The sequence below is a fragment of the Jaculus jaculus genome, chromosome 11, assembly GCF_020740685.1.
Source record: "Jaculus jaculus isolate mJacJac1 chromosome 11, mJacJac1.mat.Y.cur, whole genome shotgun sequence".
NCBI classification, from domain to species: domain Eukaryota; kingdom Metazoa; phylum Chordata; class Mammalia; order Rodentia; family Dipodidae; genus Jaculus; species Jaculus jaculus.
Genome location: NC_059112.1, coordinates 57,876,422 through 57,899,036, shown reverse-complemented (window position 1 = coordinate 57,899,036; position 22,615 = coordinate 57,876,422). Strand labels below are relative to the sequence as shown.

The 22,615-nt window shown below is 42.6% G+C and overlaps 1 protein-coding gene and 3 pseudogenes across 1 annotated transcript in view; 2 read left to right on the top strand and 2 right to left on the bottom strand.

Moving 5' to 3' along the window:
- Positions 1 to 22,615, bottom strand: part of Fam193a (family with sequence similarity 193 member A) — a 191,013-nt gene that overhangs the window by 107,752 nt on the left and 60,646 nt on the right. The gene's annotated exons all lie outside the window — the stretch shown is intronic.
- LOC101603492 lies at positions 5,224 to 6,052 on the bottom strand (annotated as a pseudogene).
- On the top strand, positions 11,390 to 13,402 carry LOC101603781 (annotated as a pseudogene).
- LOC101615153 lies at positions 17,452 to 20,124 on the top strand (annotated as a pseudogene).

Here is a 22,615-nt window from a genome sequence, read left to right as displayed (position 1 = left end):
TACATGAGATATCTTATAGATGAGCACAAGGTTCACAACTTTGAAACACTTATGTTGCACATATACATCATATAAGCACAAGCCAGTGCCACACAGCATTTTAAGTGCATCATACTGTGACCATTACCATCACATGAGATCAGGTGTGGGAATTTTCTCTAATGGTGTCCTGTTTTGGATCCACTTCGATATTTTGATGCATGAATGCTCAACCCATACTTAATGGGAGCCCAACACACAATTAAACACTGGACACTGTGGTGAATAAACAAAATTTTCTGCCTTTGTTTCAAATTTCAAAGACAACGATAAAAACAATATGTAAGGGGCTGGGGAGATGGTTCAGCAGCTAAACGCACTTGCTTGCAAGGTATGCTGGCCCAGGTTTGATTCCTTGGTGCCCACATAAAGCTAGATTCACAAAGGGCAGCATGTACCTGGAGTTCATTTGCAGTGACAAGAGGCCCTGGCACAACCATGTTTATTCTCTCTCAAATAAATAATTTTTTTAAATACATAATGTCCAAGTGTTCAAACAGAAGAGCCTATCTGGGGCACATTTTACATTCAAACCACTTGCTCAGGCTGGCTTCAGAATCCAAGGTTCAGGTGTTCTTCCCACCTTAGTCTCCCAAGTAACTACCACCCCACCCAACTAGAATCCAGATTTGAACAAGTACAGAGATTCTAATGCTACAGGTGGAAGGAAGGAACAGCAGAGGTTGGGAAGATGGCTCTTGCTTGCAAAGGCTGCTAGCCTCAGTTCAATTCTCAAGCCACCGATATAAATGGGACACAAAACATGACACAAGTATCTGGTGTTCATCTGTAGCAACAAGAGACCAAGGAATGCCCATACATACACTTTTGTCAATAAACAAAATTTTTAAAACTAGAAACAGCAATACACAGATCTGTCACAGGCAGCACACACATACTGAGCACACCCATGGCCAAAACAAGGTCAAGGGGCTGAAGCTTCAGAAGCAAGTGAACATGATCAGGCGGGGTAGATCATCCAGGCTTATGGGAGGGTAGCAGAGCCTAACTTAGATGTGTATGTGTTTAACTTTTAAGAAGCTGCCAAACTTCTCCCAAAGAGCAGTGTCTCGGAGTTCTACTTACTTTATATGGAACCATCAATGTGGTCACTTGTCTTCACAATAGCCATTGTTAACAAAAGTGTGTCCATCCCACTGTGCTCCTTCCAAATGACTGATAAAAAGCTCCTCATGTGTTCATCCATACTTATGTCTTCTGTGGTACATTTTATCAATCTGATTATTCTTTAAAGTAATTAGCTTTTGACTCAATGGATGTGTGTGTATGTGTGTGTACGCATGCCACCACACCCAGCTCCAGATTTATGTTTTTATTATCTTTATCTTATGTTATTTTCTTTTACTGGGTTACTTCAAGTATAAATGACGACAGGTATTTTCTGGGTTGCTTTAAGTATAAATGACTACAGGTATTTTCTTGTCAAGGTAGAAATTTGGTTATTAAGCGATCCCTCTTATATAGTACAATTAGTACTATAAATTTCCCTATAAGCACTACTTCGGCTGTACTTCAATCTTGGTATAAGTTTCTTTTGTTAAATTTTCAGATATGTCCAACCTGCCACCCACAGTCCACATGGGTCCCAGGATAGCTGTGAATGTGCCACATATTTTGGTAAATAATAATATCCTGTTACAACATCAAAAAGTTGGACAACTATCCCTGGTTTGTTTTTTGTTTTTTGGGGGGTTTTTTTTGTTGTTTTTTTTTTTTTTTTTTTTTTTGAGGTAGAGTCTTACTCTAGCCCCGGCTGACGTGGAATTTACCATGTCTCAGGCTGGCCTCAACTCTCGGCAATGCCCATACCTCAGCCTCCAGAGTGCTGGAATTAAGAGTGTGTGACACCATGCCCAGCAACCCCTCATTTTAAAAACTGTGGTTTTCTAAATATCTGTTACTGATTTCCAATAAAATTCAACTACCATAAGGAAAGAAAAAAAAAATCCTTTAAGTCTGGAGAGATGGCTCAGCAGTTAAAGACACTTGCTTGCAAAGCATGACAGCCTGGGTTCAACTGCCCAGTACCAACATAAAGCCAGATGCACAAAGTGATGCATGTACCTGGATGGAGTTCATTTGCAATGGCGTACCCATTGGTATACCCATTCCCTCCCCCACTTCTCTCTCTGCTCACAAATAAGTAATTTTTAAAAGATTCTTTACATAATTTTATTTTTTCTTCAATTTTTTAAATTTTATTTATTTATTTGCAAGCAGAGAGAGAGAGAAAGAGAGGAGATAGAGACAGAATGGGCACACCAAGGCCTCTAGCCACTGCAAACAAACTCCAGATGCATGCGCTCCCCCCTTGTGCATCTGGCTTACGTGGGTACTGGGGAATTAAACCTGGGTCCTCTGGCTTTGCAGGAAAGCACCTTAATTGCTAAGCCATATCTCCAGCCCCAAATTTTATTTTTAAAAATATTTTTGGAATTACCGTGGGATATTTTTTATAATTATGGAAAATGTTAATAAAAATTAAAAATAAATAAATAAAATATTTTTATTTATTAGCAAGCAAAGAAAGATAGGGAAAAGAGAGACAGAATGGGCATACCATAGCCTCTAGCCAGGGCAAAGGAACCCCAGATGCATGCCACTTTGTGCACCTGGCTTTACATGGGTACTGAAGAACTAAACTTGGGTTGGCAGTCTTTGCAGGCAAACACACCTTAACTGCTAAGCCATCTCTCCAACTTTTTTATATAATTTTAATTCTTCTAATTGAAAGTTCTTGCTATTGTTGAGGAAAGGTCTCAGGCTATACTCAAACTCACTATGTAGCCCAGAATGGTCTCCTACCTTAGCGTCCCAAGTGTTAAAAGTACAGGTGTGATGGCTGGAGAGATGGCTTAGTGGTTAAGGTGCTAGCCTGCAAAACCTAAGGACCCAGGTTTAATTCTCCAGGTCCCACATAAGCCAGATGTACAAGGTGGTGCATCCATCTGGAGTTTGTTTGCAGTGGCCAGAGGCCCTGGCATGCCCATTCCTTCTGTCTCAAATAAAAATAAATTTTAAAAAATTTTAACAAAAAGAACTACAGGTGTGAGCCACCATACCTGACTACTGAAACTATTGCTGTTGTTGTTTTGTTTTGTTTTTTTGTTTTTTGTTTTTTAGACAGGGTCTCTCGTTATCTCAAGCTGGTCTTGAACATATGGTAATCCTTCTACCTCAGCTTCCCAAGTGCTGAGATTAAAAGCATGAGCCACCATGAATAGCTGGCTACTCAGACTTTCTTTGTTCATTTTTCGAGGTAGAGTCTTCACTCTAGGCCAAGCTGATGTGGAACTCGCTCTGTAGTCCCAGGGTGGCCTCAATCCTCCTACCTCTCTGCCTCCTGAGTGCTGGGATTAAATACATGGTCCACCACACCTGGCTTAGCTACTGAGACTTTTAAAAATATTTTATTTATTTACTTATTTGAGAGGGGATAGAGAGAAAGAATGGGTATGCTAGGGTCTCTAGCCACTGTAAATAAACTTCAGACGCGTGAACCACCTTGTGCATCTGGCTTTATGTGGGTACTAGGGAATACTGAACCTAGGTCCTTTAGCTGTGCTGGCAAGAGCCTTAGCCACTAAGCCAACTCTCCAGCCCATACTGAGGCTTTTTAATGGACCATAACATGGTCTGTCTTGATAAGAGACTTGCTGTAAAAGGTAAGAGCTTCCCAAGCAAGAGTGGCACTGATGAGATTATACATCCTTGGATAGACCCAGTGTCATGGATTGGTACAATTTCTAGCTCCTACCCAGTCCATCTGCTATACCCAGTCTCAGGTCTTGGTGCCTTCCACTTGGGCTCTGCAAATATAGAGCTGTCTCACACTGCAAGTCACCAGTATAGCTACTGCCTCAAACCCATTTCCAAGTTATCAAAGCATACCATACAAGGCCCTCAGTTGGCTACTGTGTATAGAGAGCATAATTACCTACTGAAAGCTGGCAGGTCCACACACCTGCCCCAACCAACTATGGCCTTCTTATTATTTGCTTTAGTACTTACCATTTGACAGCCTGGAACACCAATCTCCCCTCCTGTATCAGACATAATGGGTAGTCCTTCAAACTCCACTTAGTTTCATTTTCCCTGTGAATGTTCCTTATACATTCTCCCACAGCTATATACAACTTTATAGTCTTATTTATCAGATGACAAAATAATACTTCACATATCATTATCACTCAACACTGGTAAAGCTCTATGATGTACACAGCACCTGTAGGTGTCCAGTTAATGTTTACTGGGGTAATTGCAATAAGCAGCGCCATAAGAACTGTGCTGCCTGCTGCCTACCACAGTTGTCCTCACTTTATATACCATCTTTTTTTTTTTTGTTACATTGTGCTCTTTATTGCCAAAAATAAAAACTTTTACAAAGATAACCACTGCTGATCAATAATTTTCCTTTCTGTCCTTACATCTGCTTTTCTCCAGGCTGCATGCATAAGGACTGCTGGGTTGGATGTTGTTCTTGCCTGGAGGCAAAGGGGTGGGGCCTGAACCTTCCCAAGGAAATGGAAATGTGAGAGGGCCCTTTTTGCCCCTCCTCACCCCCCTACCTAAATGGTCAAATCGGAATAAAACAGCAAGCTTACTTGTGGGATGAGCAGACAGCAAGAGTTAATGCTATTCCCAAAGGGCTAATTATCAAATTAGGGCAACTGAAATGTGCAGAGCCAGTAGCCTGGCCTTGGCACTGTAAGAGGGAAGAAGCATTTATAGGCTGCTGCAGTGCAGGTTCTAGCACTCAGTACTACTAACACAGAAACCTAAGGTAGAGCTGTGAAAACTCCTTTTGTGTCTACAGCCATACCCTGGACAAAAGGGTTCAACAGGTGCAGGGAACTAAAGCCTAGCTCAGTGCTTCTCAACAGGGAAGCAGTGCAGCCCCCTACTGGTGTGCTAGGAAACAAGATGGGACGTTTGGGGTTCTGAGGAGCAGGGCCAGGGATACTAAATGCCCAGTGACAAACTACCCTGCCTAAATATCTGTAGCACCCCTGGAAATTCATTTGATACCCCTTCTTGATGGTGCTGATAACCTGCTAAGTAGCTTGAGCAACTGTAGTCCAGAGCCCTGAATCAGGGCTCCAGAGATCTTAAATCTAGCTACTGCTTCAAACCCTCACGTCCACTGCAATGGGCATATGGCCACTAATTTATAGTGAGTATGGCACTCTGGGTTTCATGGCTTAATTGAGTCTGTAAATCACTTAGCTTCTTCTTCAATCCAGACAGGGCTGAGAGGACAGTGGTTTCGGGGTGCAGCAAGCCACATGACTCCACATTGTAGTAAAACCTTTCTGGCTTGCCACTAGGGTCATCGGGAGCCTATAACACATCCTTATCCAGCTCACCATACTCATTCATTCTTTGGACATTCCTCAGGTTTGGGATACACTGCATCCCTAAGAGCATTGTCTGGATTGTATTCAAAAGCCACCCTGCAGTAGGGTTCCATTTGGCATGTCCCTTGACAAAGCCCTTCTTGGCATAAGCTCAAAGTCTCAGCTCCTGGACCTCCCTCAGCTTGACAGTAAAGATGTTGTCCTGCTCCACATTAGTCACTGGGGTTATTATATCGGTTCCGTGATGTCACCAGAATGACCCGGGGGCTGTTGGAGATTAAGGTCTCAAGAGGTGACATGATGTGTCTGGTCTTCATTGCACCGCGCATCAAGCATAAACTCCATGGAGCATTCAGGGCAGAACTCACATGTATAGTCCCGGGAATACTGCAGCTTGGCCACAATATCATCACTAGTGAGGGGGATTAATCCAAGACTGTGAGTAATGACTCATGGTTAAGGACTGCAAAATTGGCATCAGTCTGAACCCAGCTGTTGGCTATTATGGGCACCTTGGTGATGAAGACCTTCTGAATGGACTTGGCCACCACCAGGTCTGTGTTCTCAATGATGAACTTGACATTTTAGTCTGTGAGTTCTGTGATCCACAACATGGGCTGATTGGTGTATAGCATCACGAGCCCCCTATATACCATATTTTACCAACTACATATGTGAAGTCCAGAAATCACTGAGACACTACAACACTGTAGCTTTCTCAGTTCTTTGCTGAACTCAGCTTCTCCAAAGCATGTGCAGACGATGGGGAGATAGCCAGTGGTTAAAAGTGTTTGTTTCCAAAGTATGTGCCATTTCTGACAGTAAGAGGCACTTGGGGGAAAATTACTAAGCAAACCCTGAATTTTGGTGGCTAGGGAGATGGGTGAGTAAAGTACTCACAGCTCAAACTGGAGTACCTGAGTTTGATCAGCAGACCCCAACGCCAAGTACAAAGCTGGAAGCTAGGCTAGCACCTGGCTCAGTGTTAAAGGCACTGGCTTACAAAGCCTACTGGTCAAGGTTTCATTCCCCAGAATCCACTAAAGTCAGATGCACAAAGTAGCACATATGTCTGGAGTTTATTTGCAATGGCAAGAAGCCCTAGTGTTCCCATTTTCTGTCTTCCTGATGCACCCATTTTCTCTTTCTGTGCAAATAAATAAATAATGTTTCTTTTAAAAGGCTGGAAGCCATGGTAGGTTTCTGTAACCCTGGCATGGTCGTTCTGTAACCCTAGCATGCTGACAAGATAGAAAGCAGAGGCAGGAGAATTTCTCAGAAGTTCATGGTAAGCCCAGCAAAGAACAGCAAACTAAGAAGCTCTGCCTCAAAAAAGACAAAGGACTGACCTGAAATGGCTAAACAGTCTTCTCAGTGAAATATTATTCAATGCTATAAAGTAATGATAAGCTATTGGGGCTGGAGAGATGGCTTAGCAGTTAAGGCATTTGCCTGCAGAGACAAAGGATCTCAGTTCGACTCTCTAGGACCCATGTAAGCCAGATGCACAAGGGGGTACATGCCTCTGGAGTGCATTTACAGTGGCTAGAGGCCCTGGCGTTCCCATTCTCTCCACCCCCTCCCTCTCTCTGCCTTTTTTTCTCTCTAAATTTATATATATATATATATATATATATATATATATATATATATATATATATGAAAGTATGAGTTATCAAGTCTTGAAAAGAAATAGATGAATTTTAAATATGTATCAAGTGTATGAAGCAATCTGAAAAGACTACAAGCTGCAAGATTCCAACCATAGAATATTCTGGAAAAGAAGAACTACAGAGATAATAAAAAGCTGAGTGACTGAAAAAGGTAGGGAGGGGTGATTGTGGCACCATCATTAGCTGAATGACATTGTAATAATGGATGCATATTATGCACATCCAAATCCATCCAAGAATATCCAACACAGAGTAGGCCCTCACTTGAAGTATAGATTGTGTAGGGGAGCTTCATCCATTGTACAATCATTCCCCTCTAGGACAGGAGGCTGACAATGGGGGATGGCATGCAGAGGAGGATAGATGTGAGTTCTCTTTACTTTCTGCTCACTTTTGCTATGAACCTAAAATGATCTAAAAATAAAGTCTATTAAGCATTCCCATCCCCCAACCCCACAGGTAAGTTCTAGTAACACTTCGTTCCTCCTATTCTGAAATATGTCAAAAGGAATACACATAAATGTTACTGACACAATTAGATGACAATAATATCATATGTGTCACATTTGGAGCACAGCTAAAATTGGAGCATATTCACTTCAAGTGCTCTATGGCCATGGAGGGCCACACTCTACTCTCTTCAGGCCTCTCCCTCCAGCAAGACTTCTTCCATTCCCACCAGGGCAGCTAGCAAAAGGCCCAGGTACTAACTTGTTTCTTTTACATAGTCTTCTTTCTTCAACTGGCCTCCTAGCCATTTTCTTTTTGGTTTTCTTGAACCCCATTCCATCCCATAAGCAGGTGTGGTAGTTTGATTCAGGTGTTCCCCATAAACTTAGGTGTGAATGCTAGATTCCCAGCTGATGGAGATTTGGCAATTAACACCTCCTGGAGGAAGTGTATGGTTGGGGGCAGGCTTATGGGTGTTATAGCCAGTTTCTCCATGCCAGGGTTTGGCATACATTCCTGTTCCTATTGTCTACCTTATGTGGGCCAGGGGGTGATGTCCACCCTCTCTCTGTTCATGCCATCGTTTTTCCCTGCCATCATGGAGCTTCCCCTCAAGCCTGTAAGTGAAAATAAACCTCTTTTTCCCACAAGCTGCTCTTGGTTGGGTAATTTCTACCAGCAACATGAACCTCACTGCAACAGCAGACTTCTTTGGAATATGAGGTTGACCTCCATTTTTAGTTCCCAGCTTGCTTCCTCATTCTCCCTTTAAAGATAGGAGATCTAGTCGGGCGTGGTGGCGCACGCCTTTAATCCCAGCACTCGGGAGGCAGAGGTAGGAGGATCACCATGAGTTCTAGGCCACCCTGAGATGACAGAGTTAATTCCAGGTCAGCCTGGACCAGAGTGAGACCTTACCTCGAAAAACCAAAAAAAAAAAAAAAAAAAAAAAAGATAGGAGATCAGACTTACAGTAGGATCCCCATTTCACAGATTTCCTTCTCTCCCTGGCAACTTTCAAGGGGCAGATGCTGGGAATGGTGGTGCACGCCTTTAATCCCAGCACTCAGGAGGGAGAGGTAGGGGGATCACTGTAAATTCAAGGCCACCCTGAAACTACATAGTGAATACCAGGTCAGCCTGGGCTAGAGTGAGACCCTACCTCTAAAATAAAATAAATAAATAATTTAAAAAAAAAAGAGGAGGAACAGAATAAGATGGCTTTTATTCCAAGTCCTGATGACATAAATGAGTAGTGATGTGGACTGAGAAGTTGGGGGGGAGCTGACTTCAGCAAGACAGACAAGAGAGTAAACAAATACACAAAACTTCTGTGTAGCCAGGCGTGCTGGTGCATGCCTTTAATCCAGGTCAGCTTGAGCTAGAATGAGACCCTACCTCAAAAAAAATTTAAAAAAAAACTTCTGAGTAAATCAGTTTGTCAACCAGCTGCATTCTCAGTTGTAGACCTCAGACAGCCACATGCCGATTGCAAAATCACCTTTAGCTTAGCCAGCACAGCTTTTAGCTTCCATTGACTGAGGCCAAAGGGCCTCAACTGAATCCAATGAAAGACTGGGTTTAAACTGCAGTCTCGTGGCTAAAATGTGGGCGTTGGAGTCAGACAGGTCAGGGTACAAATTCTGGCAAGTGAACTTACTGGAAGGGTAGGTAACCCATGTTGAGTACCGTCACATCATACCTAGCTCCATGCTCCTTTTCTGCAGCCCTTAACACTTCTCCCAAGGCCTCTGAGAGGGTTAGCTAGACCACCATAAACTAGTCAAAGAAGGGAGAATAAGGGACTGGAAGAGACCAAAATTCCATCAGTGCAGTGGAAGAGGCTACAAAGAAAATATTAACACAGGCCAGGCAGGGTGGCGCATACCTTTAATCCTAGCACTCGGGAGACAGAGGTAGGAAGATCACTGAGTTCAAGGCAATCCTGAGACTACATAGTGAATTCCAGGTCAGCCTGGGCTAGAGTGAGACCCTACCTTGAAAAACCCCAAAAAGAAAGGAAAATATTAACACAGAATGTTATACTGTTAAAGTCTTACGGGAGATGGGTGCAATTAGGAAGTGCATACTTAATTCTGGGGCCTCTATAAATCAGCATATCAATGAGCATGCATTACTTTATCTGAAAAAGAGTCAGTCTTTCTTTGGAAAGGCCTGCTGGAGGGGCTAGGAAGGGAAACAGTTGATGAAGTAGTTATCTCATAGCATGAGGATTAGAGTTTGGATCCCCATGTAGAGTGGGCATGGCTTAAGAGGCAGAGACACATCTCTCAGGCAAGCTAGCTAGCTAAACGAGCAAAATATGCAAACTCTGGGTTCAAGTGAGAGATCCTGCCTTAGTAAAGAAGGTGGAGTGCTTGAGAGGTGGCTTAGCAGTTAAGCACTTGCCAGCGAAGCCTAAGGGCCCAGATTCAACTCTCCAGGTCCCACATAAGCCAGATGCACAAGGTGACACAAGTGCACAAGGTAGTGCATACATCTGGAGTTGATTTAAATGGCTGTTAGCCCTGGTGTAACAATTCTTTCTCTCTTACCCTCCCTTTCACTCATTAAAAAAAAAAAAATTACAAGAAAAAGTAACAGCTAGAGAGATGGCTTAGCAGTTGGGGCACTTGCCTGCGAAGCCTATGGACCCATGTTTGACTCTCCAGATCCCACATAAGCCAGATGCACAAAAGGGGAGGCAAGTGCAAGGTTGCACATGCCCACTAGGTGGTGCAAGTGTCTGACGTTTGATTGCAGTGTCTGAGGCCCTGGTATGCCAATTTCTCTCTCTGTGTCTCTCTAAAATAATGATGATGATGAAGATGGAGATCATGGAAACCACCCAATGTCAACCTGTAGCTCACACATGTACAAACACACAAATGTGTGCCCCCCATGCACACCATACACATATACACATGCAAAAAAAGAAAGTCTGCTGGAAGCTAAAGGATAGGTGGGTGGGAAGGTGCTCTCAAAGTCAGCACCAGGAATTTCTCAGTAAGCATGGGCAGGTTAGTGATGAAATCCCATGTCCCAACAGGAACAGGGAGAAAGGGCTTCCCCCAGCTGCTAGCTACAGCTAACAATGCACTAACCAGAACTCTCAAAACAAGACTACTGTAAACTACAAATGTCATGAGCAGGTAACTGCTGCTACAAACCAACCCCAGCTATACTGCCTATAGTTGGAAGCTCAACTCAACCCTTATTCAGACATAGACATTCCTACATCCAGTATGGAAGGTATTAGCTGCACAGCCTGAATTGTTTTTATTTTAAAAGGTTTTATTTCAGACTGGAGGTATGACTTAGTGGTTAAGGTACTCGCGGGCAAACCCTAACAAACTGAGTTCGATTCCCCATTACCCACATAAAGCCAGACATACAAAGTGGCACATGTGTCTGGAGTTCATGTGCAGTAGCTAGAGGCCCTGGCAACCCATAATTCATTCTCTCTCTTTCTCTCTCTCTCTCTAATTGCAAATAAAATGAAAAATATTAAAGGTTATATTTCCTTTAAATATGTGCACAAAATATAAACATTTTTAGTACTCAGTATAAAATGTATATGGTTAAGCATAAAACTTAAAACTATACCCCAGCGGGCCGCCGCCACAGAATGCGGACCTTGGGAGCAAGCGTGGTGGGAGGGGCCGTGGCCGTGGCGGCAGGGATGCATGCTGGACCCAGCGGCGGCTGCGACGGGCAAGTGAAAAGGGAGGCAAGGTTCCGGCTGTTGCCGCCTGGTGAAGCGACACGGGCTTGGTGGACAGGTCAGGTAGCAAGCAGGAAGTTGCGGTAGCTCTCCCACCCAAGACGGGGGAGTGAGGGAAGGAAGAGATGCCTACCCAGAGGGAGAGCAGCACCTTGTCCCACACAATCGTGGGCGGCGGCAACGGGGACCATTCTCACTAGGTCTGAGTGAAAACCTACTGTGGGGGTGGGGGAAGATTATGGTAACACACTTTGAGCCTTCCATCTCCTTTGAGGGCCTTTGCAGTGAGGTTCGAGCCTGTTCTTTTGACAACAAACAGCTTTTCACCAAGAAATGGATAGATGAGGAAGGTGATCCGTGTATCATCTCGGTTGGAGTTGAAAGAAGTTTTCTGCCTTTATGAGCTGAACAAGGATTTTGAACTCCTGATTCATGATGCTAAGGAAAGGTAACATTCTGCTTTCTATATTCTGGGAGACATATTATCTATGTATGTCTTTCTGGATATTTGAATTTGGTCATACCAGTATAGCTTTAGAAGTATTTCCTTGTGTACCAGAACGACCTGGAATGCCTTGCCCAAGAGAAGATAAATCCATCTACCACTGAGGGCCACACTGCTGGAGAAAGCTTATTATCCAAATGGACACACTTTTCAAGCCAAACATTTCAACCAATGTGCTCACTATGCCATCTGCACAGACAGAACATGGGGACTTGGGCACCAGGGATATAAGTGTATCAACTGCAAACCAAGAGGTTCACAAGAAGTGCCACAAACTTGTCACAACTGAGTGTGGGAGACATTCTTTGCCAGCGGAACCAAATGTCAACGGATCAGTTATCCATGCACACAGACCATTCACAAATAGTGATTCCATATAAACCTTCAAGTCATGAGAGTTTGGACCAATTCGATGAGGAAAAGGAGGCCATGAACACCACAGAAAGTGGCAAGACTTCATCCAGCTTAGGTCTTCAGGATTTTGATTTGCTCCAGGTCATAGGGAGAGAGTGTTATGCCAAAGTACTGTTGGTTCGATTAAAAAAAAAATCGTGCCGGGCGTGGTGGCGCACGCCTTTAATCCCAGCACTCGGGAGGCAGAGGTAGGAGGATCGCCATGAGTTCAAGGCCACCCTGAGACTACAGAGTTAATTCCAGGTCAGCCTGGACCAGAGTGACACCCTACCTCGAAAAACCAAAAAAAAAAAAAAAAAAAATCGTATCTATTCAATGAAAGTTATGAAAAAAGATCTTGTCAATGATGGTGAGGATATTGACTGGGTGCAGACAGAGAAGCATGTTTTTGAGCAGGCTTCCAATCATCCTTTCCTTGTTGGGCTGCATTCCTGCTTTCAGATGGAAAGCAGGTTAATCTTAGAATATGTAAATGAAGGAGATCTAATGTTTCATATGCAGTGACAAAGAAAGTTTCCTGAGGAATATGCCAGGTTTTACTCTGCAGAAATCAGTCTAGCTTTAAATTACCTTTGTGAACTAGGGATAATTTATAGAGATTTAAAACTGGACAATGTGCTACTAGACTCTGAAGGACACATTAAGCATGTGTAAGGAAGGATTGCAACCTGGAGACACAACACTTTCTTTGGTACTCCTAATTACATTGCTCCTGAAATTTTAAGAGAAGATCATGGCTTCAATGTTGACTGGTGGGCTCTTAGTGTGCTGATGTTTGAGAGGATGGCAGGAAGGTCTCCATTTGATATTGTTGGGAGCTCTGATAACCCTGATCAGAACACAGAGGATTGTCTCTTCCAAGTTATTTTGGAAAAACAAATTCACATACCACGTTCTCTGTCCATAAAAGCAGCAAGTGTCCTGAAGAGTTTTCTCAACAAGGACCCAAAAGAACGATTGGGTTGTCATCCACAAACAGGATTTGCTGACATTCAAGGGCACCCATTTTTTCGAAACATTGATTGGGATATGATGGAGCAAAAGCTGGTGGTGACTCCCTTAAGTCAAGTATTTCTGGAGAATTTGGTTTGGATAACTTTGATTCTTAGTCCAGCTCACTCCAGATGATGATGACATTGTGAGGAAGACTGATCAGTCTGAATTTGAAGGTTTTGAGCACATCAATCCTCTCTTGATGTCTGCAGAAGAATGTATCTAATCCTCATTTTCAACAATGGGTTCTGCTTACTGCCATTTAATTTAATTTAATTTAACCTGTTGTTAGCCTGGACTTAGTTTACCATTTTATATTTGCCACCTACAAAATAAAATCCATTTCAGTATCCTCTGTCATACTCAGTAGAAATCAATTATTACAGCCAGGTATGACTATGAAAAAGAAAAAAAGACCAGCTTCCAGATAGTCATGTCAAAATTCAGTTATACTGGTTCTTCAGAGGCCTACTAATGACTGACAAAGTTGTCTTCTGTTGATAGGAATGCCATTGCTTTTTTAAAAAAAAAATTCAGGCCAGGCATGGTGGCACATGCCTTTAATCCCAGCCCTTGGGAAGCACAGGCAGGAGGATCGCCATGAATTCAAGGCCATCCTGAGACTACATAGTGAATTCCAGGTCAGTCTGGGCTAGAGTGAGATCCTACCTCGAAAAACAAAACAAACAAACAGAAGAAAGTCACTTGCATTAAGACTCTCAATGGGATTACAGCATAGGCCTCCCATAGTATTTGTCATTATGTGCTAAATCTTTGAAGGTTTGTGTACTAAAAGGTTCTTATGTTACTAGTTTCAGAGTTCCCTGTTTAAAACCCCTCCTATAAGTTTTCTCATTGGTTTGGATAATTTTTTTTTAAGGCAACAGGTATTAAACTGTTAATAAAATAGACTTGTTTTTTAAGAAAAAACTTCAACTATAAGAGTAGTAGTAGTAATTACTGCCATACAGAAACACTAAAAGAGCAAAGTAAAAGGAAATCTTGGACAGCTTTAAGTTCATGCCCAAACTAATACCAGAATAGAGCTGCAGGCCCAATTTGGTAGTTTCTGGCCACATGGGGCTACTGAGAACTTGAAATACATTAAGACTAAATTGGGATATGCTGTAAATATAAAATGCACACCAGATTTCAAAGACTTAGTGTGAAATCAGGAAAGCAAGCAAGCTCATTAATAACTTTTTTGGGGGGACAGTTATCGAGATAGGGTCTCACTCTAGCCCAGGCTAACCTGGAATTCACTCTATTCTCAGGGTGGCCTCGAACTCACAGCAATCCTCCTACCTCTGCCTCCCGAGTGCTGTGACTAAAGGCATGTGCCACCATGCCTGGCATAACTGTTTAATGAGAGAGTGAGAACTGGCACACCAGGGCCTTAGTCACTGTAAATGAACTCCAGACACATGCACCACCTTGTACATCTGGCTTACGTGGGTTCTGGAAAAACCTGGGTCCTTAGGCTTCACAGACAAGTGCCTTAACCACTAAGCCATCTCTCCAGCCCAATAATTGTTTTTCATGTGTGGTATATGCATAAGTGTGTGCTTGTGGAGACCAGAAATTGATATCAGATGTCTTCCTTGACTGCTCTCCTCTTTATTCTACTAAGGTAAGGTAGTCTCTCATTTGAAGCCAAAGCCTGTACATTTAGCTAGTCTGCTAGCCAGCTTGCTCTGGGGATTCCCTGTCTCTGCCTCCTTGCTGGGATTACCAATTGCCACCCCTACCCAACATCTGGCATTTATTAGGAACTGTGGGGGTAAATCTTGTCCTCATTCCTCACAGTGTAAGGGCTCATACTGCAACTGATTTATCCACTGACCATCTCCTCAGTCCATCACATACACACATACATACATACATACAACATATATATACATATATATATACACACACACACACATATATATATATGGTTTTTCAAGGTAGGGTCTCACTCTAGCGCAGGTTGACCTAGAATTCACTATGTAGTCTCAGGGTAGCCTTGAACTCATGGCCATCTTCCTACCTCTGCCTCCCAAATGCTGGGATTAAAAGCATGCGCCACCACACCCAGCTCCTCACTAATAATTTTTGTCTACTCTTTCTGACACAAGGTCTTGCTGTGATGATCCAGGCTACTACCCAAGGGTTAGCTCCCTAACTCACAATCCTCCTGCCTCGGCCCCCCAAGTGCTGAGATTACAGGTGTCATCACATCCAGCTATCTTACTAATCATTTTTTTCACTATTTTATTTATTTGTGAGAGGAAAAGAGACTAAGAGAGAGAGAGAGAGAGAGAAAGAGAGAAGGAAGGGAAGGAAGGGAGGGAAGAAAGGAAGAAAGAAAGGGTGCGCCAGGGCTTCTAGCTACTGCAAATAAACTCCAGATGTATGTGCCACCTTGTATATCTGACTTACGTGGATCCTGGGGAATCGAACCGAGGTCCTTTGGCTTTGCAGGCAAGCACCCTTAACCGCTAACTATCTCTCCAGGCCCCCTTAGTAATAAATTTTTAATGTTTTATATTTAACCCATGTTGTACTTAATACTGTGGCTACTTAAAAGTTAAGTAAAAAAATACCAGTAAAGTTGATTGTTACTATTTATAATATGGCTACTTCTGTGATAAATGTTTTCTGCCTATAACTTTAAAATATGGACTCAAAAAAATTTAAACCACCTATGTAGCTTGCTTTATATCTTTTCTGGGCAGACTTGGAAAGGAGTGTCACAAGTCCTCTTTTCTCATCTCTTATGAGGGCTAATAAGAAGGACAACTAGCCAACACTGGACAGTAGAAGGGAAGGAAGCGACAGGTGTAATTTACAAATAGGATAAAGAACATTTAAAAATTACAAGCTGTCTAAGCTGACAATAATTCTATGTACTATGTTCACTTGTTATAAATTCAGAGCCTTTCATAAAGAAGTCTGTTTTATTTAAAGTTTGTTTTTTATTTACTTCAGGGGGAAGGGAGAATGGGTATGCCAGAGCCTCTTGCCTTTGCAAATGAGCTCAACACATGCACCACTTTGTGCATCTGGCTTTATGTCTGTACTGGGAAATCAAATCAGTGCTGGCAGGTTTTGCAAACAAACACCTTTTGGCTGCTGAGCCATCTCTCCTGCCCAAGGAGAAGTCTTACAACACAGAAAACTAAAACTTCTGTAAAGCATAAAAAATCTTTATTATTAAAAACATTCCAAGGGGAGCCAGGCACTCGGGAGTAGAGGTAGGAGGACTGCTGAGAGTTCGAGAGCACCCTGAAAATACACAGTGAATTCCAGGTCAGCCTGAGCTACAGATAGTGCCTATCTCAAAAAACCAAAAGTTTAAAAAGAAATCCCACTCCAAGGGCTGGAGAGATGGCTTAGCGGTTAAGGCGCTTGCCTGTGAAGCCTAAGTATGCTTGTTCAAATCTCCAGGTCCCATGTACAGCAGCCAGATGCAAAAGTGATGCAAGCATGCAAGGTCACACGTGCACAAGGTGTGCACATTGTCTGGAGTTTGTCCACAGTGGCTAAAAGGCCCTGGTATGCCCATTCTCTCTGTCTGTCTGTCTGTCTGTCTGTGTCTGTCTGTCTGTCTGTCTGTCTCTCTCTCTCTCTGCCTCTGTCTCCTTCTCTGTGTCCCTCTCACAAAAATAAAATAAATAAAAATTTATTTAAAAAAAAACATTCCAGAGCTGGGCGTGGTGGCACATGCCTTTAATCCCAGCACTCAGGAGGCAGAGATAGAAGGATTGCCATGAGTTCAAGGCCACCCTGAGATGTCAGAGTTAATTCCAGGTCAGCCTGGACCAGAGTGAGACCCTACCTCGGGGAAAAAAAAAAAAAAATCCAAGCCAGATGTGGTGGTGCATGCCTTCAATCTCGGTACTAAGGAGGCAGAGAGGTAGGGGGATCACTGTGAGTTTGAGGCCACCCTGAGACAGTGAATTTCAGGTCAGCCTGGGCTAGAGAGATGACTCAGCAGTTAAGATGCTTGCTTGCAAGCCTGATGGCCCAGGTTCAAATCCCCAGTAGTGTGTAAAGCCATATACACATGGTAGCACAGGCATCCAGAGTTCATTCACAGTGGCAGGAGGTCCTGGCATGTCCATTCATTTTCTGTCTCTCATTCTGTTTCTCTCCCAGCTTGCAAATATTAACAAATAATTTTTAAAAACATTCCAAACTTTTAGACAACTGTCTGTAGCACAGGATAATGGGGAATTTTTAAAAATTCAGATGGCAAATCCACATCACCAGAGACCCTAAATTATTAACACCATGTCCTTGAAGGGGGAATTAAGGTACAGAGTTTAAGAAGCCTGTCCAAAGAGTTGTGCATGGTGGTACATCCCTGTTATCCCACCTGCTATGTGGGAGACTGAGGGAGGAGGAAGTCAAGGCCAAGCCCAGGCTTTAGGCGATTTAGAAGGACACTGCCTCAATATAAAATAAAAAGCTCAGCACTTGGGAGGCAGAGGTAGGAGGATTGCTGTGAGTTCAAGGCCACCCTGAGACTCCATAGTGAATCCCAGGTCAGCCCGGGCTAGAGTGAAACCCCACCTCAAAAAAAGAACAAAAAAATAAAAATAAAAAATAAATAAAAAGCTGGGCACAATGGCATATACTTATAACACCAACACTCAAAAAGGAGAGTAGTAGTAGTAATTACTGCCATACAGAAACACTAAAAGAGCAAAGTAAAAGGAAATCTTGGACAGCTTTAAGTTCATGCCCAAACTAATACCAGAATAGAGCTGCAGGCCCAATTTGGTAGTTTCTGGCCACATGGGGCTACTGAGAACTTGAAATACATTGAATTACATAGGAGGACCCTAAATTCAAGGCTAACCTAGGCTACAAGGTATAGCCTGGACTACACTGTAAAACCCTTTAACTGGCGAGTAAAAAGCAAGTGACTTAATTTACTTACTTTATTTATTTGTTTGTTTGTTTTTTCTTTTTGGTTTTTCGAGGTAAGATCTCACTCTAGCCCAGACTGACTTGGAATTCACTATGTAGTCTCAGGGTGGCTTCAAATTCTCGGCAATCCTCCTACCTCTGCCTCCCAAATGCTGGGATTGAAGGCGTGCACCACCACACCTGACTAATTAATGTTAAAAGAGCTAAAGGTGTAGCTCAGGGATAAAGAGCTTATCTAACATGCAGAAGGCCCTAGGTAGCTGGGTACTTAAAAGAGAAGCAGCAGCAGCAGCAATGGAAGGAGGGAAGGAGGGGGAGGGGGAGTTCAAGTAGCAAGCATCACATCAACGGTGCACACCAAGGTAGACCAGATCTCTGCCCTTGAAGACTGTGCTGAGGTCATCTCCTGAAGATGCAAAAGGCAGGTGTGAGCCTGAAAAACTGCATCAGCAGGGCATGAATTCCCCTGGCTGGGGCAACAAAGGCAATCATTTCATTGATGAAGTGGAAAAATAAAAACTAGAGAAAAATCAACAAAACCAAAAACAGCTTTTTTTTTTTAATTTTTTATTTATTTATTTGAGAGCAACAGACACAGAGAGAAGACAGATAGAGGAAGAGAGAGAGAATGGGCGCGCCAAGGCTTCCAGCCTCTGCAAACGAACTCCAGACGCGTGCGCCCCCTTGTGCATCTGGCTAACGTGGGACCTGGGAACCGAGCCTTGAACCAGGGTCCTTAGGCTTCACAGGCAAGCGCTTAACCGCTATGCCATCTCTCCAGCCCCAAAAACAGCTTTTTTGAAGAGGACAAATATTGGTAAGACACACCAAGGAAATAGGAAAAAAGTATAAAATTACAGGTCAAATCATAATAGAAGGAAAAGATCATGACATCAAAATAAAAGACTGATTGAGAGGGGGAGGGGATATGATGAAGAGTAGAGTACCAAAGGGAAAAGTGGAGGGAGAGAGGGAATTACCATGGGATATTGTTTACAATTATGTTGTCAATAAAAAAATTAAATTATAAAAAAAAAACTAAAGGGTCAAAAATTTGAGAGGTCTGGGATGTAACTTTAATTGGTAGTTTCCTAGCCTGCACAAAGCCCTGGGTTTGATGTCCAACACCACATCAAACCCCAGCATGGTGCTTCAGACCTGTAATCCCAGCACTTGGTAGGTGGAGGCAAGAGGATCAGAAGTTCATGGTCATTTCCCACTACACAGTAAATTTAAAGCAAAAGAAGAAGAAGAAAAAAAAAAAAAAGATACTTCTATAAATAAAATAGTCACTTAAAATAACAGTAAGGATTTTGTTTACATCTTCAGTTTACATTTTAGGTAAAAGTCTGATGAAAAAACTAAAATAAATTCCTAGAAAAGACAGCCTAACCAGAACAGAAGCAGTCTTGGGACATGGCTCAGTGGTTAAAGGAGCTTATTCCACAAGCTGGAGTTCTGATCCTCACCTACATCCATGTAAACCCAGACCAAAAAAAAATTAAAAAGCCAGGATCTTGGACAATGCTGAGTTGGAAGTCAGCCTCAGTGAAGATGAAATCTTGATTCTTCTTGCTGTCTTGATTTGGCTTTGTGCTGAGGACCTCAATGTAAAAATAAGCTGTTCTTTGGATTGATTGATGGTCTCTGTTTAGCCCTTCTACTGACAACAGAAACAATCTATACATACGTGCTGATGAACTGTTTCTGGGAATGGGCTGCCCAGTTACTTGGATACAAAGATATTTACGCCATTTTATATACCCTGTTCATAAATGTGGTATCAGGAAAATGGTTATCTCAAAGGATACAGTCCTCTTTCAGACTGAGGTATACTTTACACCAAGGAATGTTCACTGTGAATCTCCGACCATTCCTTTGGAGTGTTCTGCATCTCAGAAATCAGTATCACTTATAGCAATTGGAACTGATGATGAAATAAAATTGGAACCAAGTCCCTTTATGGATAACTTTGAAGCGAAGCCAGAAGAGTTAGGATTACTAAATTTTCACCAAGATGTCTCCCATTAAAGAAGTGGAAAATATGAATTTTAATATCATAAATTTTGTCACAACATTATTTTCATTAAAGTTTATGAGCATATAGAAACAAAACAAAACAAAAGCCAGGATAAAGCACGTGTGGTAGTGCATACCTTTAATCCCAGCACTCAGGAGGCAGAGGTAGGAGGATCACTATGAGTCCGAGGCCAGCCTGAAACTACAGAGTAAATTCCAGGTCAGTCTGGGCTGGCATGAGACCTTACCTCCAAAAACTAAAAGCCAAAAACCAAAAGAAAAGAAGTCAGGATAAAAAGCTGGATGCTTTTTGTTGGAGATTACACATCTGTAATCTCAACATGTCTATGGCAAAGGGAGAGTAAACAGAATTCCAAAGTTAGTCTGGCCTTCTTAGTGGCAAACAAGCAGAGTGGCCCTGTCTCACAGTGGAAGGAAAGAATCAAAAACACCTGGAGGTTGTCATGACCTCCACATGTGCATGCCCACACACACACACACACACACACACACACACACACACACACACAGTATTACTTATAAATGAAAAAAAAAAACCACAAAGTAATGCTTTTTAAGAAATATTTTATTTATTTGCACACAGAGATAGAAAGAGAGAATGAGCACACCAGGGCTTCCAGCCACTGCAAATGAACTCCAGATGCATGCTCCACTTTGTGCATCTGGTTTTAGGTAGGTACTGGAGAATCAAACCCAGGTCGTTAAATTTTGCAGGCAAATGTCTTAACCACTGAGCAATCTCTTCAGCCACACAGCAATACTAAACTCAATGAAATGCAACTCTAAGCCTAGACAGCTTCCACCAGAAATTTAATGAGATGAATATAAATGTCAGTCAAACTTCCAGACAATAGAAAAAAAGTAAAATTTATGCTCATAACCACAATATGTATGTTGAAATTCAAAGACACTGAGAGGAAAAAGATTCTATAAACACAGATGCAAAAGCCAAACTGAACTCATGGGCAAACCAAACCCAGCATCATGTAAGAGTGGATTGACAGCACCATGACCCAGGAACAAGTGGTCAGTTTAACACAGTTTAGCTTTATAATCACAATGAATAATCACAGAGAAATGTATCATCAAATAGACAAGAAAAAATGTTTTGATAAGATCCAGTATCTGGAGCCTAAAGAGATTGCTCAGAAGATAAAGGCCCTTGCTTATAGGGCCTGACAACTGGAGTTCAATTCCCCAGTGCCCACATAAGACAAGGCACAAGTAGGGCATGCAACTGGAGTTCATCAAAGCTAAGACTCAGACATCACAGAAGACAGGCAGCTATCTATAGCCCCAGGATGGAAATCTGCTTAAGTGCCACAGGAGAGCTAGCAAGCAGGAAAAGCCCTTGGGTGACAGTGAAACTTAGTAAAGTAGCCTTGATCATGCCTTGGCCTTCCTAGTTCTAGAATTACAGGCCTGAATTACCACAGCCAGCAAAATTTATCAGAAAGATACCTCCTTTCTGCACACCTATAATCCTAGCCACTTGGAAGGCAGGGACAGGAGGATAAGTGAGCCCTGCAGGTCAAGACCAGCCTGGGTTAGAGAGAACTTGTCTCAAAAAAATAATTTAAAGTGGGGCTGAGTAAGAGCACTTCCTATGCAAGTATGAGGGCCTGAGAGAAGCCCAGTTCAATCCCCAGCACTCATATAAAAGGTAAGTATCAAGTATACCACTACTGGGTATATAATGGAAGGACTCTACACTTTACTTCAGAAACACTTGTTCATTCATATTCATTGTGGCTCTATTCACAGTAACTAGGAAACGGAATCAGCCTAGATGCCCACCAACTGATGAATGGATAATGAAGATGTGGTACATAAACAGCATGAAATTATATTCACCCTAAGGAAAACTAAAATTGTGAAATTCATAGCAAAATGAATGGATCTAGAAAATATACTAAGTGAGGTAATAACCTAGGTTCAAAAAGACAGATGCCAGCCTGGCATTGTGGTTCACATGCCTTTAATTCCAGCTCTTGGAAGGCAGAGGTAGGAAGATTGGCATGAGTTTGAGGCCAGCATGGGACCACATAGTGAATTCCAGGCCATCCTGGGGCTACAGTGAGACCCTACCTTGAAAAACCAAGAAGAGGATGGGTGGGAGACAGGGAGGAAGGGAGGGAGGGAGGAAGGGAGCAACGGAGGGAAGGAAGGGAAGGAAGGAAGGATGCATGCATGCTTTGGAGTAACACTGAATAGTAGAAACCAGAAAGCAAGAGCTGGAGAGATAGCTTAGTGGTTAAGGTGCTTGCCTGCAAAGCCAAAGGACCCAGGTTTGATTCCCCAGTACCCATATAAGCCAGATGCACAAGGCAGATTATCTGTCTGGAGTTTGTAGTGGCTAGAGGCCCTGGTGTGCCCATTATCTATCTATCTATCTATCTATCTATCTATCTATCTATCTATCTATCTATCTCCCTCTCTCATACATACATACATACATATATAGTCTGCCTCTTTCTCTCTC